The sequence below is a fragment of the Grus americana genome, chromosome 1, assembly GCF_028858705.1.
Source record: "Grus americana isolate bGruAme1 chromosome 1, bGruAme1.mat, whole genome shotgun sequence".
Taxonomy (NCBI): Eukaryota; Metazoa; Chordata; class Aves; order Gruiformes; family Gruidae; genus Grus; species Grus americana.
In genome coordinates this window covers 79,716,677-79,742,447 of record NC_072852.1, presented here as the reverse complement: position 1 = coordinate 79,742,447, position 25,771 = coordinate 79,716,677, and the positions used below count along the sequence as shown (strand labels likewise).

The window sequence follows — 25,771 nt, the reverse complement described above, 5'->3', positions numbered from 1 at the left end:
TGGCTATGGGAACAACTCCTCGGCCTCGGAGTTGCTGGTCCTTCAGGGATAAAGACGAACCTGGAATATGGAGTGGACGAGCAAACAGCGCAAGGGTGTCCGTGCTCCGTCTCTCTTGGTGGATGTGAGTCGGGGCAGGGCGGGACGGGGCACGATACGGCTCCGTTATTTTGCTAGAGAAGCTGTAAAGCAAAAATCCCATCGTGAGGAAATGGGACTTTCAGAATGAAAAAGGCAGTGATGAAATGAAATTTCTTTTTCAGAATGAAAAAGGTGCTAGGGCCTCAGTTTTTTGTGTGCACTAGCTGGGAAGAAAGTTAAGTTACAGCAGACCGCACGCAAAATTAGTTTAAAGAACCAACTCCTTTATAAAACTGATTTCTATATTATAAGTATACCATCTGATAAAGCAATCTTCTTCGGTGCGCTTGCCTACTAACCTTTGGTCTGCTGAGACACTGTAAACACTTTCACAACCAGAAACAATTAGTGTCTGACTTTCTGAAAAAGAAAACTGACTGCAGCTAGAATAGCTGGTATTAGGATGATTGATGCATTTTAATGCTCTGGACATATTTTGGTAATCCAATTACATATTTAAAGTATAAAACTGACATTTAATAATATCAATGTAATTAGTATAAATGTCTAAAAAACAGGATTATATATAATACTGTCTGGCACCATTTCTTGCAGTGCATTTTTGAGTGTGCATGTGTCTGTACACATATACGTATTTAGCTTCTTCTAGAGAAGATGGTGCTAGTCTAAGTTTCCATTTGTGTACTCCTTTCACTGTTCATCTTCTTTAGGCTTGGATGCATTCACCAGCAACATAAGAATTGGTTCTTAAGAAGCTTATTTCGGGGATTATCTGCTGGTACATAGGCAGAGTTAATTCAGTTATTTGCTATCAAGCAATTGGGAATAACTCGTAAGAGAGTGTATGTAGTAATAGCAGCATAAATCTTCAAAGTGGCTATGTATCATAATATACTAAATAATTTATATTAGTGAGTAGATATTACTGGCTGGTTAGGAAATGTAGAAGGAGAAAAATCCTCTGCATGTTTTACATCTGTTCTGCTGATACTCCCGTGTCCTTACAAGTCCACATCCTTTACAACAGGGCTTCTCCATACTCGTGGGAAGTGGGTTAGAAAGAACGCGTATTTTTCATATGCCTACAGGAAAGTATTCATGCCTAATCCCTAAAGATGAAGACTGTTCGAGATAGTCCCTGAAGCTTGTCTCTTAACCTGTGCAGTGTGGGAAGGAGCTATGCTAGCAGAGAACAGCCAGCCTGCTCTGTGGTGTAGAGCCTTCAAGGGGACGGCGGGCACGGCTTCATCATTAGTATCAACCAGCGTGACTGATGCTCCCACATTAGCTGATACAGGCAGGGCTACACAGTCTGGCCCACTCTTCCCATCCCGGTTAGGTCAGGGCTGTATTGACCTCTGTGATAAAGCTGTCTGTTATGGGAACAGGATTGTCCCTGGCTCAGTCACTGGACTGCAGTGTAAATCCGTCATTTCCCTGCTTTTTGCACCTTGTTCTTCTTATAACCGAGACTGTGCCCTCTTTAAGGCAAGCTTTCTCTCTGGACCTCTATTTGTGCAGTGTCCTGTGTCTGAGGAGACCTCTGTTGAGATCCTTAGATACTCCTTTTACATGGTACTGTAATAATAGTCATCTATAAGAGGATTTGGAATGGAACTTCAACTCTACTGTCCCCCAGAGATGTCTTGGCTTAGAGACAGAACAGGCGAACCTCCAAAGGGTATTGACTATTTTCAAGATCAGCTGAAGCTAATGCTTTTGCTCAGCAGAAACAAGAAAGATAAAGAATATTTGCATGTTGGGCTGCCATAATCACCATGAACTTGGCTTATCTGCCTGACACAGGCTATTTCCATGTATTGAAGCTCTCATGCAAAGATGGGAGAGTGATTGTGATATCACTTCTTGGTAGCTCTAGAAGATAAACCCCACCATTTCTCTGAGAGACCCAGACTAAAATTCCCTGTCTAACACCACAGAGCTTTGGTAAATCTGTGACTGGCCACCCCCGTCCCTGTCATGGTCTAGGCCAAGCACTCAAGTTCTGAATATCCTTGAATGCAAATGCATTTGGATGTAGGCACCTCTCTCGATCCTTTGTGGTAAGCAGGTTCTGGGAGTCAGATGTCTAGCAAACCTTAAACTTGAAAAAAAAAGTAATGACTTAAGTAATTATAAAGAAAGGTGGCAGCATCCAGAATTTGTAGGATGACAGCGTGGAATTATTACATATGTTGCATTACTAACATAATATAACAAGTGGGTATAAAGCAACATGAAATATTCAGATGAGTAGGTAAGATTAAATGCAGATATGCTCGCCTATTAAACAAAGAACAAGGCTAATCCCTCAGAAGACAATCTTTCAAAGGAGGTGTTAAACAGCTAACGAAAGTGAGCTGCAATTATACAGTTAGACTGACAAACGCAGTTTATGCAATGGAAAAAATGCACCATGTGCACCTGGCAATATGGCCTGCTAAAGGTAGAACGGTGCCAAGTGTCTTCTTAGTGCATGGGACTGCAGTACTGTCAGAGAGATTCCTAACCCCCCAACATACAGTTCAGCCCTCATGTCCTCCCAAGTTACCGCAAGCAACAGAAAGCTAGGGCCAGCTATAGATCAAAGGAGCTCTGCAGACGTGCTGACACTACGCGTTACAGAACAGGTTAATGTTGCAAGCCCGATTTCTTCAGCCCATCACCTTTGCATGTCATTTTACCCTCAGTGGACTCTCACCGGTGCTTTTCATGCTCGCTGGCAAACCACCTCTACCTGCTAACTAACCACCTGACAGGCAGCTTTTTGCAACTTCAGGCTCACCTGTCTGCTTGATTCTTCTCATTATTTTTGTTCTTTCCTCCTTGATGCTTCACTGCCCTCCTGTACAGCATTACCCCAACCTGCCCCAGGTGTATAACTTACAGAGTATTACAGTAGTGCTCTACATGGAAGAGTTGTACGGGAACAAGCCAGGCCTCTAGTTGTGGGAAACATGACCAAAATATCTTAGCATGGAAACAAAATCTCCGTGACTTTTGGATCATGAGATTGCGCTGTGCACATGTGAATACCCTGGCAATGAGCTGAACAAACTCGTCACTAAAAGCCACAGGTTTATGAGCCCAGTATTCCTTGGGAGGCTAAGAAAGACCAGGAGCTCAGGCACAGGAGTGCTCTGGAAGAAAAAGCCAAGGAAGGCAGGTTCCTGGAGAATGTCTTTCAGTCCTTTAAGGACTTTTAGCACGCTCTCCTTCTCTTTTACTCTCTCTTCAATCCTCCCCCAAAGGTAAAAGGATACATTTTCCTTCCATTGTGGAGAGCTGCATAGGACTTGCTGGCTACTTCAAGACAACTCCTATGTATTTGCTTTTGCTACAACACATGCATAAGGAGCATTGCAAAGACTTCAACTAGAGCACTCTAGTGAAGAAATTCCAGATACAGAGACTTAAAGTATTTTCTCAGTAGGTTTTTCTGTCCATATGCAATATATTTCTATGACACCTCCCTTCTGCTACTGCCTAAATGTTGTTAGGACAAGCCTTCAGATAAAACACTGTGTTGTCTTTTCCACGCTTTCCTCTTGGGTTTCTTTCTAAAAGGCAGCTTTCTTGATAGTGCGATGGAGCTGAAAGTTAGCTGCCTCATTCAGTTCTAATGGAGTATAAGAAGCTTTTCTAAAGTTAAGATAGTTAAGGCCAAATAGTTGCTCTCATCATAAAAAAATCTTTCTTCCACTAGGATCTGACAGCAAGATGATTATCACCTATTAATTATTTTTCAGCAAATCATACCTTCTTTAGAAAATCTGAAGACAGGCTAAATTAGAGAGTTATCGTAACTTTTTCTGGAAATAATTTTAATAGTGCGTACAGTTTGTACCCACGTCGTAGTTAGTTTTGAACATTTATTTTCTTTTCAGCCTATGCTTGTGGATCAGATTTCCCTCGTGGCAGGAACCCACAAAGGATAAAATTCACGTTTATGCAAAAATCCCACTTAATCATCATGGTGACATAGTCTTTGTTCCAGCTCTTTGTCCAAGGTCAAATTTCACCCTGAGTTCCTCAGTAATAAGAAAAAAAGGACATCCAGTGGTATAGTAAGTGTGCAAATGAGGGCAAAAGCTGGCCTCAGATGCTTAACACGTGGCGGAAGAATTTTCCCCTTGTGAAGTGGCACCAAGTCTATTGGTTACTGTATTGCGTGTCCCAAATTTTTTATTTGAAGTAGAGCCACCCTGTTGCTAATCAATGGCACCACTTTTGAAACTGCTTGGACTCCAGGGACTTTACTGGCAGATTTATGGTGCAAAATAATGGTGATGAGTGGTATCTTCCACCAGCACGTACCTGGAATGCACAACAAAGGCATTCAAAAATATTTTCTTCTGGATGGCCATCGCTATAGATCTGTGCAGCATTTTGGGAAGCTCTTATATCTTGTCTTTTTAGCCCTGAGGGCCCAACGCTTCTCTCCCCTGGGGTTACATCCACAGTTCAGCAAGTTAAGAAAGCAGGAGCAGCCCTGCCGCAGTCAACGCAGTGACTCTGGTGCAAGTGAGAGGAGACCCAAACGTAAAGTCAGCACAAGCCTTGTTCTTCCAGTATCCATTCGAGTACAGCCTTGGCACAGGCTGCCATATTATGCAATTTAAAGGGAATGTGGCCATATTTCCCAAGAACATACAGCAAAAGCAATATTAATAGGAGGCCATGTCAGACAAAACCCAAAATCAGTTCTATGGGCTATTGAAAGAATCATTATGGCCTCTGGTGCCAGTAAGAGCTGACATAAAAACAAAATGTTATTTATTTTTTGAGGGGAGAAGCACTTCAAAAGCACTGTGGCATTTGCTCGTTATGTGCAAGGCATTGTGGGGCAGCCCAGCTTTGAAAGCTGGAAGTAAGCATAAGCCATAAAGATATAAACCACTGTCTGCCTGCAAGTAGGGCCTGGAAAACAATTTGAGGGGTATTCAATTTAAAATTGTTTAAGTGCTGCAGTACTTGGACTGGATATCATATCCACCCTCCTAATCTGGCTGAAGGGAGACATAATTATGAAATGTGACTACTATTTAATAATAGTTTCTTTCATTCAAGGATCGTAAGTGAATTAATCCTCCCAGTATTCAAGTGAACTGGGCAAGGATCATTTCACTCAGTGCTGGGGTGGAATGCAGCAGCTGCTACGTAGCGCTCAGCAGAGCTGTACGGACATGCAGGACCAGCACCGGTCCTAACATCTCCAGCAGCAAGGCAAGAAAGCATCTGAAAAAGCCCAAGTGCGTCTCTAATTGATCTGGACCCTGGCCAGGGCAGCGGGATAGCCCCTCGAAAGAGTACGCTTTTCCACACTGGGATTCGCTCTGCGGTGAAGACAGGCGAGGTCTGAGACTGGATCGATGCCTGAGATGCTGAATAGCAGTATCCTGACTTCTGCCTGCCTCAGTTTCCCACAGCTTTCATAGGGCAATAACAACGCTGGCACGGCTTGGAGGTAGGGGAGGGGCAGGAGAGAGAAAGCTGCCGCAGCACTTTGAAAACGGAAAACGCGGCGTAAGTGCCATGTCATTACTTTCAGTGACTCTTTTCCGACCACAAGCAGTGGAGATGGCACGATTGCATCTCATCTGAAACGTGGCATCGCTATCGCTTACTTAACTGCCGTGCCCAGTGAGGCCTCGAGGAGAGGGCCGGGGGAAAGCGCCACTTACCAAAGTCACGAGCATCATTTCTGACAATGCCTCCTCCGTCCGCGGGAGCCAGCCAGCCATGGGCACAGCCGAGCAAGCCTTGGCTGAGGAGAGCTGCTGGCCTCGGGGTGCCGGATGGCTGGTGGCAGGCTGGGTAGCAGGCAGGACATGGTTAAGGGAGTGCTGAGGGGAATGGCAGCATCTCTCATGACTCCTTTGGCTGCTCGCCAGGGAGCCATGTGACTCCTTGGTTAAAAGAGTCCTCTCAACCATGAGACACTTTCCCCCCCCCCTCTGGTTGTACCTTTTATTTTCTGAACTTTAAAAGAAAACAAAACGTACCCACAAAACTTTCCACATTAAAGTTATATTGTAGTCCGATGACTCAGGGTGAGAAATTCAAGGGGAATGAAGAGGAAGGGGAACATTTCTAAATCAGACCTGTTGTGCTGAGCTTTAAAGGAGAGGAGGATTTTGCTGGATGGAGAACAGCACTGCTGTACAGCATGGTGAGCAAGGAGCAAAGGACGGGGCTTAAATCTATTCCCTACTGCTGTGGGCTACAGCTAAGCCTGTCAGAGTAGCTTCAAATCCAGTGGACTTTGATGCTATCGAAAGGGCCAAGGGTGGGAGTGCAAATAAATATGGCTTCATCTGATTCATAGTAAATTCCTTTTTCTCCACTCCCATGGCCTAAAGGGTACATCATCTAGCTTTACAGTTTTTGGTTGTTTTCTTTTATTGGCACCTCTCATCACAGTATCTGAGCACCGCCCGTAACAATTAGATTGGCACATCCCTAGTAGACTTCCTGGAGTCTTTTGTTCTTCTCCCTTCTCTGTCTCTGGGGAGCTCTGCTCAGGGTAGGTGCTTCTGAAGGGAGGGATGGGGTCAGGTTATTGTTGTTAATGTCACTCTGGTTATGTCGTAAAAGGTATATCAAAGAGGAAGTTCTTGCACTATGACCTAAGGGTCATCAGACTCTGGATTAGTCTAATCTCTGAAAGTTTGCTCCTCAGACAGATGCTTTCGACCGAGAGTAACTTACCTCTGGGCTCAGAGCTTTGCCTTGTGTTTTACAATCTTCGTTGTTCCAGAGGAGCTCAACAGCCCTGGCAGAGGCAGAGGTTTGGTCTGCCTTCTCTTGCTGGGCCACGATCCACTAATTGCTGTGTGTAGGTTAGGCTTCACACCTTGAACTGGGGATGAAAGAGAATAGGAGAGATGAGAAGGACGTGCGTGCAGAGGCAATATGCACAGCATAACCTCACCTGGGCTTATGCTATCTACTTTGAAGTTGGCATGCTGTTTTCATGGTCAGAGCACTTTGGAAGTCATGGTGCTTGTGTCTTGCTTTGATTTTGTCCTCTTTTGGGAGAAAAGGGCAAAACATTTTGAAAATTGCCCGCAGGGCAATTTTTCAGGCCCATTCATCTGTCAGGGTGTCTTGTAGGCTGCACTGAGTGGTTGGAAAAGCTGTGGCTGGAGAGCGGCAAGTTCAGGGATGCCCATTAGCCAGTAACACACAATGCAAGCTGTGCTGAGGATGTGAGGGGTGCAGGACAGGATTTAGGAACAACGTCTCGCTCCTTTGTAACCCCCAAACGCTGTCGTGCCTCTGAGCAGAACCAAGGCATCGTCTCGGTATAAATACTCAATTTTAAGGAATGCACTTGGGACAAGCACGTGTGCCTGCCCCTTTGTGCTCCTCTCCTCTCCCCACCCCAACTACGCAGCGCAGCGTGCCAAAGCCAGCTCCTCAGCAACAAGACTTGGCAGGTGGCACCCGATGAGATAATCATGCCCCTGGGACATTAGGAGGCATGAGGTGCAGCCAGGTGCTCCTAATCTGTCCATGGGTGTGATTTTCTGTGGTAACCACACCCTCAAGTGTTGTCTTACTGCAATTAGGAAATTTGTTCAGTTTAGGTCAAGTACTTCTGTTAGGGTGCTCTTCACATCTAACATGTGTTGGCATGGCAGGAGCATGTGGACGTCCAGGGTCAGGCAATGTACTGTGCTGAGTGGTGTTCCTGCAACTAGCAGGGAGGAGATCCTACTTCTCACTACTTTGCTCTCTGCTTATTTCCGAACCTGGACCTTCCCTTCACAAAGAGCCAGTAATCTGAGCATTAATTCAGGTGCAAATAACACCAAATGGAAACGCCCCCCTGGGGCAAGACACTCCGTTTCATATGTGTCGCAGACAAGGAACCGTTTAAGAGTTTGCCACTTTTGCTTCCTGGGATTTCCATTTTGCAAGAAGTGCTTTAAAAACTAAAACGTCTGAGGGCTGTACCGCAGCAAAGATCAAATGACAGTTCCTTCTTGTAGGTAGAAAACGCCTTGCTTGCAGGCTGGCTTGCATTTCAATCTTACTATAGGTAGGGAAGCTAGGTGTTAAATCAGTCTGGTAGTGAAAAATACCAGCCAGATACTCACACAGTTTCCTACCTTCTTATTAAAGACTTGGTGTAAAAAGGTCCAACAGGTGCTCTGTCACAGAGGTGAATAGGGAAGGGGGGCCTCCAGCTGCTTGCAGAATTTGTCCCCCATGTCTTTACTTGGGCAGAGCTGTCGTTGCTTGCCATGTCTGCTGCAGTACTGTAAGAGGTATAAAATGAAATAGCACAGAAGTGGCTTCAAGTGCTGCCAAGGTCTCCGTGTGACTTTGGGGAAGCCATTCCTGCCTATGTTATGTGCTGCGGTTCCTCTGCCAGTGTTGCCTACTTGGGCTGCAAGCGAGGGAAGATCTCTCTGTGCCTTCACACAGGGAAGCACGGGCAAAACTTGTGCTATTTGCCCTTCACTCGGCCAGCCTAGGTGCTGCCTAGTTTAAAGTTTAAGTTTAAATTTTGGCTCCATTCAAACATTGCCAGAATAACTGAAGGATTTATCTCACAGTATTTTGTTAGGACAGTGCTGATTTTTGGAAGGAAATGGTAAAATCCATCAACTCACTGATGAAGATCTCCTGCACTGGGTAAAGATAAATCAGAGGGACTGGTGTATTTTACCTCTCCGAAAATGCAAAACACTTCCAGTGCTAACAGAAGTTCTGCTTTTCTTCTTATTGCACAGATATGTTTTTTGAGGTGAGGTGTATCAGATCTTTGCTTACATGATAGTTGCCTTTGTATACCTAATTAGAAATCAGCTTTAGCTTTCTGACAATAGCTGGCACGGATTATGTTCACCCTAAGACATCTTGTGAGATAATTAAAGCGATGACTGACAACATAGCACAGTAAAAGGAATGTTTCTCAAAGTAGAGCCGCTTTACAGGTTGCTTGTACGCATTTTGTTAAATGTAGCCCTGGTATAACTACCCTGACTTTGATGAATTCCCCAGAAATGAATCTAGCGCCTTATTTTTTGAGAGCAAATCGTGAAATCCTCTCAGTTTCTGACTCCTTTTAAAATTCATGTTTAAATGCGTGTACATGAATATACTGCTTATGAAGGGTGCCTGAATCACAGCCCTGGAAAACGAATTCCTCTCCTTACCCACAAAACCAGTACAGCACAAGCAGAGGGTGTGTGAGCGTCCCCACTCCACCCCATCCTTGTGTCTCATGGATGACCTAGAGGGGCAACCTCTAGCTAGGCATAAGCGGGCGGCTCACTCCCTGTACTTATTTAATCCTTGGCCAACCTGCTAAGGCTGCCAATAAGGGTGCCAATTGTGGTGGTGGTTTCTGTGATGTGGATAGTCGTCCACTGGGAACTGGATTAAGACCATCAACTCATTTCAAATACTCTAGGCCACAAAGCATCTGCCAAACGGTAACCATTTTTTTGGTCACTACTGACTTGGGTCATGTTTGGATCAGCGATGAAAGGTTCCATATCCCAATACCAATCCCCTGAGCCATACAGTTTCCCGGAATAATTTTTTTAAAGAAGAGGAACATTATTTATTGTCCTAGATTCTACTTTGATCTGCTGATTTTTAGTGTGCATATTGGCCCTTTAAGGTGCATAATTTTCATTACTTCATTGTAGAGGGTTCAGATGCTGGGAAAGATTTTGGAAGGTGGCAGGTGGCAGACCCATGTGGCGTAATCCAAAAGGAGCTCTCAGAGATAGTGATTACACACTCTGGCACCTCAGTTGGCATTATATTTGGACCCAAAACTGATCTTACACCTTCGAACATGTCACACAGTCCCTCAGCAGGGAAACTGGCATGAAATTGAAGATCAGATTTCTTCCTTTGCTCTTGTTCTTTCAGAGATACGTAGATATCTGTGTCAGATCTGTGGCATCAAACAGCTTTGCTGGTAGCTCTTCCAGCAGCTAATTATATTGTCAGTGGTCCCTGCTGAACCCACCACAAACTTTCATGCACGCCCGCTAGCACCCCACGTTGTCAGGAGATGACTTGAAATAAGGCATCTTATTCATAAGACTAAGATGCTGCAGGAGGCAGAGACTAAATCATTTGGCTCAAATCACACAGCCCAGCAGGGCAGGGAACCGGAGTGGAGCTTTCCTAATCTTAGCCTAGCCTCCAAACCATTAGCACTCCTTCTCTTTGGCACACCTGAGAGTGGAGCCAGGGCCAGGTGAAATTCTGAGTTTAGCTGGCAATGAATAATATTGCTTCCTGTGGCTCTGGCTCTAGCCCAGAAGAGACCCAATCTCAGAGAATACCTAGGATGAGAAGCATGTTGTCAGCATGTTGAAGGAGTGTCTTTCTGGCCTTTCTTGGGTAATGTAAAGCTGTGCAATATTGCCACCAGCTCTCCCTTGAGCTGAAGCAAGTCCTAAGAGGTGACTGGGTTTTTCTTTCCTGGAGATAATTTGCATTTACGCTAGCACGAAGGCACTACTTTGCTTGCATTAGTTCCTCAGAACAGTGAGTCACCTACCTTCTTTATTACATGTGGAAGTGAAGCAGGCTGTGATATCAAAGGAGTGATTGTTAAGATGATAGAAAATTCTGAGCAGGTCCATTACAACTATAGATGTTCAGAAGCAACGGAGGAAAAAATGATGGTATTGAGTTGATGGTATTGTGAAGCTGTGGTAGAAACTGCTTTCTATCACACAAGAAAAGTGTCAGGAGCATCTTATCAGTAGATCTCACAGTGGTTTGTTGGTATTAGACTGTGAAAAATATATTTTGGATTTCCTTTTATTTTGTTTAAAATAATAAACAAAAAATATTTTATTCAATGTATCCTTCCACTGTGAAAAATTGTTTCTGTTAAGAGAAATAGAAGAAGATGGAAAAAGTAGGGAAAAAATTGTGTTTGAAAGATTATATGCAGTCATATAGATATGTATAGAAATCAGAATTCTTTAATTCTTAAAAAAATAGATGCATCACTACAAAGCTCTCTTTTTTTAAAGTTTCTCTGCTTATTTGAAGCTCTTTTATGTATTGTTTCTCTTTTCAGAATAGAAGTTTCCCTTTCAATAGCAGCAGAGGCTTAAATTCAAGGAAAGCACACGGAGAAATGTAAAGCATACTGGCTGAAGAGAGCTTGTAGTTACATGCATACATTTAAGCAGACCATGTCCCAAATGTAGAATACACAGGACGTATACAGTGCCTAGCACCCTTGTACGTTCCCCGAGTGCAATGGGATTCCAACGTATGCTTAACTCTTTCATAAACCAAGTTCTAAATTTGGGTGATAGCTCTCAATTTTACTTTTTCACTAGGAAACCCATGAAAAGTGAGCTGAAAACGTGCAGCGGCAGAGTGTCAGTGAAATCTCAGCTTGGGATGTAGCAGTTTGTGTAAGTCAGTCAGATTTTTCCCTTCAGCCTGTTGGCTGTGCCCAACTCCAGAGTTAGCATCTCTGGAGTTTTGAGATGAAAGGTGATGGGGAGTGATGGGTAGCAAGGGACAGCCAGGCAGAAGGGAATGGAGAGAAGAACCCAACGGGGAGGAGAATGAGCGAACCAGGAAGACCGAGCTCAGCAGCTGGAAGGAAGAAAGTGAGAAGTCAGGGAAGCATGGAAAACAGAAAAGATGGAGCTGGAGAATGAAACAGGCTTTAGGATGGTTGCCAGAGAGGGAGGCAGTTCTTGGGAGGTTCAGCGTTTAGCTGAATCATCGTTCAACCTGTCTTGTTGGATCCAAGTCATGGCCCCATCAGCTGGTCAGAAATGTAATCACCTGAGAGCAGCTTTTTTGCAAGTCAGTATGAGGACCACAGTCTGGAGAGGAGCGTAGCCTGGAACCAGGAGGCAAGCGAGGAGTTAGGAAGTGTGATCAGAAAGCGTGAACAGAGCAGCTCAGGAACCCGACCTCAGCCCAGAGACACCCGCTGTGCTGCTGAGGCTTATTTGTCCCCAGAAAAGATGCGACCGACCAGCACCGGTCGGGAAGAGAGATGACAAAGGACAGAGCACGACTCATAGCTGGCTAATTTCAGCTAGTAGAGGGTGATCCCCCTTTTGAGGAGGGGCAGGGGGAGAGGTGCAGGAGGGGGAATGTAAAAGAGGTAAGAGACAAAGCGCAGTTTACATCAGTAAGAGAATTTGGCTTTGGAAGAAGATTTTCTGCATTGCTGCTTCACATAAATTGTGCTTAGGTCTACAGTTGCAGGATTTTGGGGGTCTCTGATGAGGCTTTTGAACTCCTAAGGACAGTTTTACTATATAGCATCCCAATATGCTACCATCCACATAACCTAAAGCCTTATGTGGGTGCACCTTTAAGTTTAGAGATTCAGAAATGCTGTAATACTAGTGGTTAAAAGGGACATGGATTTAAGGCTCTCTTTACAGGATTTCGTTTGTGAGTATTGGGGTAAATGCACTCTTTGGCCTGAGAGTCCACAACTGTATGTATATTATACATAATATTACAATTCTTCAGTCACAGCAAATGCTGTGTAATACTGGTGTGCAAAGCTGAACTGGAACAGTCACTGATGAGGGGATGCTCAGCTTTTCCTGCCTCTAGAGCATGAATTTATTTCAAAAGCCAAGCTTTCTGGGGGTATAGCATTGTTTGTGTGCAGCCAAACCATGAAGGATTTTCTTCTCAAATTAAATTCAGCTCTTTTCTTCCCATCTCTAGAGCGAACTCTTTTCAATATTTCAGCTGACTGGGATCCAGTTTTTAAAATATTTGTAGGAGCTATTACTTGTCGCAGAAGAGTCCTTGGCTTTTATAGCGTGCATGCGCTACCAGGGTCTAGTTTATTACTTTGTAAAGTATTTTTGGGATGTATCTTTGTTTATATAAAAATAAGTCCAGTACCGTGCATATTTCACATGTCTCTCTTCTGTTGTTTTCTTCATGGACACACACACATATATATAAAGGCTTTATAAGATATAGAAAGATTCCAGAGAAGGTCCTTCATGACTGACTATGAGTGGTTTTGGGATCTTCTTTTTAGCTTTATTTAGAGTTCTCTTTCCAAAGTTGCACCCAGTTTTATTTTAGATTCGTTAAATCTTATACACACATATATGATTTCAATCTATGTCTCACAAGCCTGATTCTCAAAGTTTCACTCAGCAGTTTTCAGTAAGGACATATATGTGTAGATCTGAGACCAGGCAAATACTAACGTAAGCTGGCTATTGTATCTCATCCTTCTGAGGAGCTCAAATTAAACTCCTTGAGATGAACAGAGCAAGATTGTAATCTGAAGTAAACTATCTTATCAAAACTAATCTCAGTGTAGCTATGCTGGTTTCAGTCTTGTAATGCAATCACGGAGCTGTATTTTTTTTTTTCCTCCCTCTCCTCTATTCCCTTTATTATTGTTTCTAAAATAAAATGATTAAGGAAGGAGATAACTGATAGAGAAACGCATGAAACTGAAAAAAGGCTCAGAAAGCACCTATGATCCCCATTGGTGGATTCTGCTCTTTGGAATAAACCCCGAGTCGCCCACTTTCCCTGAGATGTGAACCCCAAAATATGCTTCCCAGGGACCAGAAAGCACCTGGCAAATATTTGGAGAGAGACTCGCTCACATGTTCAGCGACACACGCTGGCACACACGTGCCAGTCACCCAGGCAGAAGAGTAAATGCTAGCTCCAGTGCTTCCAAGTTGAGAACACATATCTGGGCAAACATAGGTTATTATAACTCTGGACAGCAAACCACAAAGGCATTCAAAGAATCACCACCACAACATTTTACAGAATATTATTACAACTGTCACCAGCAGTTCTGTCAGAAATCTGAAAATTGCAAAGGACAAAATTTAACTACTGAGGAGCAAGGAATTCTCAAAAATTGTCTGGCAGTATGCTGGCACGTTTCAGACCAGATAGAAAAATGCTAGACTTTGCTGCTAACCATCCTGCAGTGCACAGGGGGAAAATGAATATCAGAACGATACACGACTACACCTCTTCCTTTAAGATCGTATGTGCATTCTCAGTATTTTTATGCCTGCTTGCTCTCCTCCTCTGTATTGCACCACCTCTGGAGCTGGACTAGCTCCAAGGACTAAGTCGAACACTGTTCTTCATCAAAATCTCCAGTCTCACTAGAGCTGTGACTTTGGAAACAAGTTTGAATTTTATGAGAGAGAAAATAAATGGAGCTGTGCTCATTTGGCCTGTACCTGCACCAGCAAAATGTGTCACAGCAACATTGCAGTTAAATTATACCTCTGAATTCACATGAAGACATCTGGTTGGGCATGACCTCTGGTGCTGTGAAAAGACTTATTTTGTGCATTTATATATTCTGATATAAAAAACATGGCATTTTGTGTTGCTCCAGGTTTTAATTATGCGATATTAATGCTTTCTCCATGCCTTCTTAATGCAAGAGGTTGTCAGAGGAGAAGTAGAGATTTGGACACAAGGATCTGGGAGTTGGCACTTCTGGAGCTTGGGAAGCTTCCACAGGCAGGGTTTTTGGTGGCTTGAACCCTTGGCATATCTTCTAGACAGGAGGTAGAGCAGGGCTGTCATGCAAAGGCGCAGAGCTTGAATTCCTTCCTTAAGTCCCACAACCAACAACAGCTCTGAGGGACCTTCTCTATGCTGCATCCCTTTTAGCTGCTACTTCAACCAAAAGCGATCCATGAGCACGTTGCCTAAAAGCTCTTGGTTACTTTAATAAAGTGAAATGGTTAAGCACACTAGTTTCCATTTTTGTCAGGTTTCAGGAAAAGCAGATTTGTAGCATGAACTGTGCAGCTCACGTTTCTCTCAGAGCTATTGTTTCAGACTCCTTGCAGACTGAGGGGAAGAGCAAGGTTGCGGTAGTTTGTGTGTTGAAGGGCTAATGAACTACTTAAGAAAACACGCAGGATCAGAACGGTCCTGCAGCTTCCAAATAGTGAGCGAGGACTTGTTAACATAGTTACTGTCTGTGTGAGAGCCTGCCAGTATATGTGCAAAGTGTTGCTCTGTGTGTGTGTTAACTTCTGCCAGCAAAGCCTTGTTGCCTCTGTCATCATGTATTCCAGGGACGGCTGTCCTGGAGCCCCACGCATGGCACAAGCAGACCCTGTGGGTGCTCCTGTATGCTGGGATGTGATCGCAGCCAGACAGTGCCCAGAGCGATGCCCGGTGGTGCCTGCCTTCTGTGTTCTTGTGTGATGCCCTGTACAGAAAAAAAAAAGATTTATCCTAGAAATACCTGAGGGAGTTATAAAATGTATTATTCTTACTACTGGTCATGCCCATCTCCCTCTAAAGCCAGGTGTTTTTTAATACTAAGAGTTCAGGGACTTGTCCGTAATACAGCATCAGCCCTGGGGAGTTGTGCAAGTGTCCAGTTGTGCAAAATCCCTTCAGCTGACACTGCCCTAATGACTTGGCAGTTGGTGTAGATCTGGAAACTGAAGTTCAGCATCATGTCCTCTCACTTTTGTCCCAATGCTGGGTGGGATACTGTGTCATCTAGTGTGGTTATTTGCAACCAGGAGAAAATGGGTTTGTATTTTTGTAAGTGTAAAAAGCCGCCTACTTTACAGGCCACAGGGCGAATAAGAACATGTCATTACAGGAGCGCTTTTTAGGCAACGTGAGGCCGCCATCTACATAAAAATGTGGATTGCCCCAGAGTCAATAAATATGATCATATAAGGCCTAGAAATGGAAAGAAAACAATTCCCAGCTCCTCAGTGGTACAGCACGCTCCTTTCCAGCAGTAATGACTTATATTACACATGAAGCCTGTCAATCATCCAAGGCTGACTGTTGCATCTCTGACGTAGGAAATACCGATTCTGGGGGGAAATATGTTTATTTATGTGCTAGTGGTTTTATAACTGCTGCTTAGGTTTGGAGCTTCAGAAGTGGCTCCAGCAAGCCTGGGTTAATGGACTGAGAGTACGAGAGGTGCAGGATAAGTAACGTAGGAGGCATTTCCGCAGCTTACCAGCTGATATCACCACAATGTAAGTGATATCAATGTATGTGCTGAACAAAGCAATCTGTTGTATTGGGTTCCCGCCTAGCTCAGTTCAGCAAGAGGCTGACGTTTTGTGGCCTAATTTCACCAAAGTACTTAAGCCTGGGAGTATCCCACTGGCTCTGGTTCGAACTCAGTGGGAACATATGCGTGTTTAAAACTTTCCACACACTCTTAAAAGCATGTCTAAAGCCCATGCTCCGTGTGCTCCATGGGATGAAGACCGAAAGGCTGAGTGTCATCAGCAGCCACTGGTGACGTGTGTGCTTCGGTCACAGCATGCTCCCTTGGGTCGGCAGTTGCTTCACCAGATTGTTTCCAGTTACATATTTTCTCTGACCAAGGTTGTTTAGTTTGTCCATTTGCTCTCAGACCTTTGCTTGGACAGTTTGCGTCGCTTTTTAAGAGCTGCCTTTAATGCAGGAGCTCAGACCTCTTTGGGAAATCTGCCTGCAATCATCAAAATCGAAAGGGACAAATATGCATATGGAACATGCTGAATGTGTAATGTCACATAGATGCCTAAAGGAGATACGAACTCTTCAGGAAATCAGACTTCTCCTGTGCAGGAAATCTGCCTTTCAACTCTTTGGAGAATCTGGGTACTGGACAGATTTCCTTTTAATTATCTGTCTCTGCTGTCATCCCTAGCACTGTTAAAAGCTTACTGAAGGTAATCACCTTCCCTGAAAGCCTGGAGAACATCCATTCGCTCACTCATGTGTGTTATCGTCTGTACATCCATCTGAAGATGCACGTGTTCCCCAGCTATGCATATAGCGCTGGCTCCCTTCCCGGTGCTTCTTCTCACAGAGGTGCACCCACAGCTGCCTCAGCACCCCATATGCAGAGACGTGGCATGACCCTTTATTTTTGTTCTTCTCCAGCTCTGCTCTAGGAATGGTCACTCCTCCTCCAGCACTGTCCTTTCCCATTCGTTGTCATTCTAACATTAGCTATTTATTTATTTTTAAGCTGGAGCTTTGCTCTACAGCTGCCTGTACAAAGTAGCTTCTAGCAGGGCCAGTCACCAGCACCAGTGGACTTCATCATCTACCACCCATCCCCTGGTCTAGCAAGAAGAAAAGGGAAAAATGTGTACACAGGCAAGGTCCCGTGCAGGACAGAGACACTAAGGCAACAGTAATGAGCGCTGATGGTTTCCTATATATATATTGCCAGTGAGGATGGTCATTTCTTTGGAGTTCTCAGAGACTCTTGTAGACTTAGATGGACTTTGGCTCAGGCCACCTTTGTTTGATACAACTATTTGCTTTAATGGAGTGAGTCAAATTATTCCAGTTCCCTCCCAGTTTGAGATGCAGCTGATTGAAGGGGAGGGTGTGGAGGTTGCAGTGGGAGGGAAAAAGAAGGAATAGTCTTCTCTGAAAGCAAATAAATGCTACTACTTCTGCTAATTGCATAAAAATCAAATGCTAAGACATAAATGGTAGTGCAAGTTTGAGACTGCTCGACAGCCCTGTTCTTCAAATGCAGAATGCTGCATAGGTATAGAAGAGCTTAGTGTTAGAAAAGGCTCTTATCTTCACTTGTTAAACCACTCATGTGTTATGACAAGTCATCCCCAGCCTAACAAATGAAGATTAGTGCACCACCGGCAGCGTTAAAAAGTATAGATACTAGAAACGGTAACAGTGGACCCAAATGGCCCCTGAACTTTGGAGAACCGACACCTCAATCCAATCGTAGCTCAGACCCCTTTCTCATGAAACATCCAAAACCCACCTGTCTGTCACGTACCGATGAACATGCAAAGTACTCTTTTTGATATGAGAACTGACTTCCCATTCCAATTAATCTAGTTAAAAGACTCCCGCTGTTTTCAATAGGCTTTGGATCAAGCCCAGGAGTGGCTGATAATGCACACCGAGCATTAACATGTGACCCAGAAGGACGGCAGATATCTCAGCTTCTGCTCATATTTGGCAGCTCCTGTTAAAGCCAAGGCATACCAGAGTGGCTCCTCAGAGATGACTCGCTGCAGAGTGGCAGAAAACTGGCCTCGGTGTTAATATCCAGAGTTGTTTTCAAAGTCAACTGCTATACATATTTGTGTGTAGGATTTTTCCTTTGAAAAATTCAATATGCGGAAACCACAATTGCTCCATGATAAGAGGTAAACAAAGAGAAGAATAAACGGTGCTGTGAAAGGCAGCGGAATGTTGCAATCCATTTGAATGTTTATCTGCAGCAACATGCAGGGGTGGATTCATACAACCAAATTTAGGCAATGAGGAGAAGCTCTCAAGTTAGGAGTCTGGTCTCCTTGGGTGCCTCCTATAGTTAATGGAGAAACAAGGCAGGTCCATGGGGTAATTCAATCCACCTCCGTTCTGAATCATCCTGGGAGGTGGCTGGTTCTTTCCTTGATGGTAGAGGGAACCTGGAATGCCTGGTTGCCTAACTCAGGCACCTCTGGCAGCACTGTGCACGGCACAGAAAATGGGGTCCGGTGAAGAAGACTACCAAACGTCTTTGTTTAATCCCTATTAAAATGAATTAGACCCAGCCTGGCTGCCTGAATGCTGAGATGCAAGAGTTAGAAGGGAGCAAATGGGATGGATGCTAAAGAGGCAGAGGACCAAATGCTGCTTCGTGCCTGTGATCCCATGATATGCGTGGGTCACAAGTAGTGTGAGGAAAAAAAGTAGCACTGGCAGTCTTTGTGCTGCATGGATTTTTGGATTGATGAATGGGAGCTGTAAAAGCCCCGCATAAATTAAAATAGTCCTGAGGTGCTGCAGCAGTGGAATCCTTCTTTAGGCTGTTGGATTGAGTAGGGCGATGGCACTGATAGATAGCAACGCTTCTTTGAAGGTGGGATAGTGAAGACCTACTTGCACCAACACACTGCTGTTCCTGAAGAAAAACAACTTCTCAGCCTTTCTTGTAGGTTATTAGTGCCATGGTCAGGGTACAGTTGAGGAGGAGGCAGAGCAAACCTGTTTTCTAATTCAGGTAAGGGGTTCAGCAGCAGTTCGAGGAGAGGTAACACAATCTCTAGAGCTGCCGAAGTGTGCTTGGGACTTCCAGGCAGCAAAAGTGAGTCACAGGGAGGGACAGAGAGAGAGAAAAAGAGAAGCAAGCTCAAATCTGGGAAGGTGGAGAGTGTGGGTGGAAGGCAAATACCACGAAAGAGTAGAGGGCTGCTGTGTGAGTCAATTGAATCCTATAGATACTAATATTTATCATAAATTCCAAAGAGGTTTTAGCAACCACAGAAAGTAGTAAATGAAAACTGTTTCCTGTGGTTAGAAGGACCAGAGAAGACGATGTGAGTGGAGGAAAAAGAGATAACAGGGCTGTGAAAGCAAGAGAAGGGGTATTGCGGAATATGACATAATGGAATATGGTTTAACAGCAATTACGTGGCATGGACAACAAGATCGGATTATTAGCTTTTCCAGAAAGATGCTCTGTTGTTTTTCCCAGTAATCTCTTATTAAAAAGGATGCTAGAATGCATGAACAATACAAGAAAACTCCTTCTTATTCTACTGGCTTTTCTTTCCTAAACTCTGTAAGTTTTGCACAAAAAGCATTGCAAGATGCAAGATTTTTTTTTTTTTTGAAGTGCTGCTTGATTTCGGTTTTACGTGTCTTGCTTGCTTTGGTTTTCAGATGGCACCAAAATGCGTGGCTTATGACCTATGCAGAAATACTTTTAACTCTGCAAGTTGCTTTTGGGGAGCTCTGTCAATTGAGAGATCACCATTTACTACTTTTACTTCACAATGTTACCTTTCACAAGGACCTGCCCTGTGAGGTGCAATAGCCTGTCAATGGTTCATTTTTCTTCTTTCTTCAGAAAATACACTGAAGGATGAAGGAAAAGTTAAGCATTATAATAATCTTCTTACATAGCTTTTTGATTTTAATAACAAAAAAAATTGTGAAAAAAATAATAGAAATGTATCTTTGAAGGTAAGGCAGCAGTACAGCGCGTAGAAAAAGAGTTTTCTTTGACTCTTTTAGAATGTTACAAAAGAAAGCCTAAACTTTGGGCATTCCCAACATGCAGAAGTGATTTTTTTTTTCCCTTTTCTGGAGGACAGATTGCAGTGAATTTCAAATATAATTGTCAATGCTGGACTCTAAACCTTCTCAGGTGGTTCCATCTACAGGTTAAGTAGAGCACTATTCAGAATGGGTATAAGGGTGAGAAACTGGGCCACAGCTGATACAAGTTAGGACTATACATACAAGCCAAGGTAGGGAAGGAGAATTTTTATCTGAAATTATAGGAGGGATTGTTATGCATTTAATTTGGTGTCGAGACTTTTCCTGTTCTGTGACTGCCTCAGTAATTTCAAACAAGACTGTTCAGAAGACTCTTGGAAAGAGGCTACAGAAAAGGGTACTGCCCTGACCTTCATGACTGTTTCTCTCATAATCTCTAGAGTGCTTTTGAACAGGAATTTGCAGTTGGTATCAGAGTTGTGTCCAAATTTGACATTTGAAAGCTCCAAGAACTGTCAATGGATCCTGAGTGTGGCTCCCACCTATGCGTGCATTAGTATGTGGTCTTTAATTCACGGTCACGTTTTCCTACAGGATCTCTGCCTCAGGAGTGCACGCTCTGGGGCACTTACTTAGAGTGACTTTGGGTGGGTAGGCTTTCCTCTCGGGGCTGTGACTGAGCACAGGGTGTCCCGGAGGGAGGGAGGGTCCTGTGGGTCAGGCATTTGAGTGCTGCTGTTGGGAACCGTGTCCTGTTCCTTCCCCTGGCCTGACTGCCTGTGTATTGCTAGCTGAGTTGATTAATTTTTTTTTTTTTTTTTAAGTTAGTAGTAGCTGTTCCCTGTATTTGGTTGCTTGATTCAGGTTCCTAGGATGTGACTTGCTGAAGTGGGGAGCAATCCCAGCTGCAGCAGAAGTCAGAAGAATCAGTGTTTCAGACAAAATAAAGTATTTTGAAGGCTGGTGTCCTAAGAGTTGTCACACTGATCTCTGTGGATTGGCAGATACTTCATAGATAAATCTTGCTAAATTTCTAAGGTGGAGGGAATCATATCTCCTATCCTCAAAGGGGTATTATGAAACGATTTTTCTGTGATTGTCTCACACATTGTATTGATCAGCACTATGCAAAGCCAAGGTCAAGCTCAGAATTCATCAATAAAATGGAGTTTGAAGTGCTAGTAAAGCCTACAGTGTGCACAATGAACAAGGAGAAAGCAAGACAGAGCAATTCCTCATCAAGGGTGTACATCCACCCTGTGCATCAAGTGGAGGAGAGGGTCCTATGGAAAAAAAGTTTACGTTGGCATTGAACTGCAGGCTGTATCACTGTGCATACACAGAAGACACATGAATTAAAGTTTCACTGTCAGTCCTCATTCCGGCATTTCCTAACTTACAAGTGCTTGATCTCATGACCTTACAATGTCAGTGTAGAGTTGGTTTATATCAGTTAATATTATGTATGCTTACAGTGGTTTAAATGGAAAGACTGATAGAATGAACTAGGACATGAAACCCTGATGTAAATTGTCTTTTTTTTTTTTTTTTTCATTTTAGGGAACAGTTCTTTCCATACTTGATTTTCTGAGGCTTCCTCTATGACATATAATATATTGGCTCACTCACTTTTAAATTAACAAGTTAATTGAAGCCTGTTAAATCCTAGAATTCAACAGTTTGGGATTTTAGAGGCATTGCCCAAATTCATCCCTCATATTACTCTAATGACTTTGGTATTTGGCTTATTGCACCCCTTTCATTTTGGAAGGTTAATCCTGCTAGCCTTACTCACAATGAAGAGATACATCAACTTGGCCTATTACACTGGACTCCTTTGTGTCAACAACTCAGTAAACGAAGAGCCATATTTGGATGCCCTTGCAGGGGAAAAAAAAAATAAAAAAAGAACTACTTTGTGTCTTGCCAAAGAAACAGAAGCGTTCACAGGGCAAATTAAAACTTTGCCACATAGCTGATGGAAAATCGCTAAGTGGTAATTTCACACAGCAGTTTGCTGAAGACTGCACCCTGCTTATAAGATCTGGGTTAAATCCATCCTAACTCTTAAACTGTGGGTTTTATTAAAACAAGGTGTATTTTTAGATAAAGACATTAGAACACACTGTAATTTCTATGGCTGATTACACTTTGCAAGAGAAGGAAAGCAAGGTGAATGGCTGGGTGTGTGTGAGCATAGGTACGTGTGTATGTGTGCGTGTGTGTGCAGGTATATGTAACAAAGGTGGAGTTAACTATTATTGGAAAGAAAAAAATCGACAATTTCTGGTTTTGCTTTGTTTTTTTTTTTAAAGGAAAAACCTTGTAAAAGATGCAACTTACAAACCAGCTTGACTGCATTAGGCCAGGGTAAATGGAGAAGGGTGGTAGCAGGAGCAGGATATTGTGGAATATATCTGAACAGAAAAGTGGTGGCCTGAGGTTGACCAAAGCTCATGGAACAGAGATCTCCCAGCTTCATAGTGATCAGCCCAAATTCTGTCTAGAGCAGCATTAGTTGGAAGACATCACCACACCACAGCTGCTGGGTGGTTGAGGAGAAAATGGATGTTGTGGCTTGTCAGCAGCTCCCCCATGGGTCCCACCAAGCCACTTCTGTAACTAGCAGTAATTAACACCCCTATTTCCAGCGTTAGCTCCAAGGCCAAGAGGAAGGCCTGGAAAGGTGAGAGTTCTCCCTCTGAGAAGCACCTAGGTTGTGGCTAAACTTGTGGAGTGAGCACTGTAGTACCCTATGGCTTTTGGACACCCGAAGAGAGTGGGCAGCTGGCAAGAACCTAAGCCATGGGAAGCATAAGTTAAATTTAGTATCTCACCATTTAACAACCTGAGGAAAAGCAGTGAGATTGGTTAGTGAAGAAAGAGAAAGCAGCTATATTTTAGGATGCTACTGTTGGCATCACAGGGCAGAACTAAATTTCATACTGCATAGGTTTCAGTTTTCTTTTTGGCTGTTGTTTGCTCTTCTGTGACAAGCGTTAGTGTCTGAATCAATGACTGGAAGCTGAAAACAGAATCATTCAGATTTTTATGACAGCAAATGTTACAGCAGGAGTCACTAGAACAAGGTGCTAAGGGGGCTGTTCACCTTGGGAAGCGCTCATGTAAAGTCTGGATCCTTTCTGGCACATGTTTTAGTTCTGGGTTTCTCAGATGAGTGATTCGTGACCTCTTTGGGGGTCAAAAGAGGATTCAGGTGAGGTTACAAAGTTTTAGACAGCAGCATGCAGCCACTTGATTCCTCCAAGGTGGAGGAGTGAGAGGCAACGCAGGTATGGGTGTCCCATGGTTGCACTAACTAAGGCACAGCGTGGTAGCTTCAGTTTGTTGATAGGAACTCAGCTCCTCCAGACCAAGGGGGATGTGCAGCAAGCAAGGAAGGAAAGGACAGTGAAGCAGAGAAGAGGTGTGTTATTGCCAAGTGGGGAGCCAACATAGTCAGCATTTATAAATTCACAAAACTTCTGCTGTGTTTATACTTGGGCTGCATCTATGATAAGAATTGGAGGTATAATATATTCAGGATGTCCTCCTTGTCTTTAATAGGAGATAACTGAGACACAAATTAACATATTAGGCATGTAACTAACATGTTAGCTAATGTCAGTCTGTTTAACATAGGTGAATTTGAAAATGGTCCTTAAGACGGTACTGCTGAGCCACCTGAAGGAGATATTTAAGATTTGCTATACCTACACTCATGTACCTTCTCTGGAGCTGGAAAACACTGACATATGTTTGGCAAAAGTGAAGAGGATGGTTCGTTTTAGAATTACTACTTTGGCAACAACACCAGGTCAGCTAGGGAAAAAACCTATGGGCAGCTAGAAAGACAAAACAAAATCCCAACCCAACATCTTTCTTCCATGCAAATGTATAACAGCAACTGCAGCAAAAATGACCAGGATAATTTAAAAGATTTTGAAAAGGATAGTTTGGATGGCAGAGAGAAGCACTAAAAATAATGGTACTCTTTAATTTTTTAGTGCCTCCCTTCTTTGCTGTCAGCTTGTTTGTTACTGGTGGTACCTATGTGGGAGTCAGTTGGTATGTGCCTTCTAATTAATTTTTCAACTAAATTAATGCCTAGCGCTGAGTCCGTACTGTGGAGGAGATTACAAGAACGGGCAAGTCACTGTCCTGGCCCACATACTGTTTAGGAAGGTAAAACAGATGAATGCAAGGAGGCAGGAAAGAAGCACAAGGCAGTGAAGTGACTTGCCAAAGATACACAGCAAATCAGAGCCAAGACTAGGACCAGATCTGGTTATTTTGATTCAGTATCTGAACCACTGGAGAAATGGCTCTCCACCTCTCCTCTGTGGACCTCCTGGAAGAAAAGGTAGGCAATGAGAGCAAATGTAGGCTACTCTTCAGGACCAGGAAACTTGACATCCTGCACCTACCTGGTGCATCCCTCACACAACCTGACTCGGGTTGTGAACATGGGAAGTGAGCTGATACCCTAGATGTGAACAGAGCAGCTGGAGACCTGCCTCAGGTTGCCTGATTTTCTGTAATAAAATCTGTGACTCCAGAGGACAATCTCTCAGATTTTTATTTTAAATCCTAAACATATGAGATGATTTGGCCTATCATCTTCTTAGCACATTATAGTGCTAAGGTCTCTCATTCAGAAAGACAATAGGAAGGTAAAATACTGCACTAAGTATATGCCAGGGAGGCTTCCCGTGCAATTTAGAAGCTGTAAACCTCTAAAACGTGGAGGATATTGAGGCAGACAACTAAAACCAGCAAAACTTAATCTAGTGTCCAGCAACTGCTTGGTTTTGATCTTATCTAAAGGTGTACATCTATTGGAATCTAAAGCTAACAATTTTCTACAAACTCCTGTGTGGGGTTTTGATCCCTTCCTTTTACATTGTGCTGTAATGGTTGGAATCTCTCAGCCCCAAAAGGGAACGGGTAATTCTGCAAGTTTCAATAAGCACTGAGGAGTTGAGTAAGAGTTTGCTTGGCAAAGATACTGCATGTGAAAAATTTCACTGAGTTAAGATGGTAGGAAGCCATTTAAGATACTCTTCTTCAGCTTTTCCATTAAAGTTCATTAAAAGCTTTGTGAAGCAGAAGATGTTTTAGATTAATTGCCACGTTCAAATTCAAAACAAACAGGTTTTTTTGTATAGTTCTGTGCCTCAGTATTCGCATTGCTAACAGTACCACTTCTCACCTATTGCTATTGCTAGGAGTTTCAAATTCCTCATTTTTTAAGACCCATGGCTTTTCTTCATTTCACACAGAGCAGGTTTGAAAATTATTTGGTTTGCTTGTACAGTGTCTCGCCATGCTCAGAGGAAGGTTCAGAACATGTTGGAGCCCAGTGACAGCTGATGCCAATTAAGAAAAAAATAACGAAAACTAACATCTTGTAGCAAGGATAAGTGTAGAGTTGCTGCAGCAACACGTAATTCCTTAATAAAGTTGCTGTACAGAAATGGCAGAAGCGCGGCTTCAATTCCTGGCTGCAGTAACTCACAATGTCTTCACAGGGACCTACTTCTTCATGTTTTCTTTTTAGTCATCTATACCAGTGTCAGGTTACAATTTGGCTGCTTTCTACACAACTCTACTTATGACTTAACACAGGCCAGGACAGCTGTAAGTTTGCAAGTCAACAGCTTGCAAT

General features: G+C 43.4%; 1 protein-coding gene across 7 annotated transcripts in view; it reads left to right on the top strand.

Annotated features, from left to right (window-relative positions):
• WNT7B (Wnt family member 7B) overlaps positions 1–25,771 on the top strand; it is a 99,583-nt gene that overhangs the window by 12,127 nt on the left and 61,685 nt on the right. Inside the window, exon 1 of one of the 7 annotated variants that reach the window (XM_054812794.1) lies at positions 6,215–6,274. The exons of the other annotated variants lie outside the window; for them this stretch is intronic. The gene's annotated coding sequence lies outside the window, so the exon portion shown is untranslated. Of the gene's footprint in view, positions 1–6,214; positions 6,275–25,771 lie in introns of those variants that run through there. 7 annotated transcript variants of the gene reach the window in all.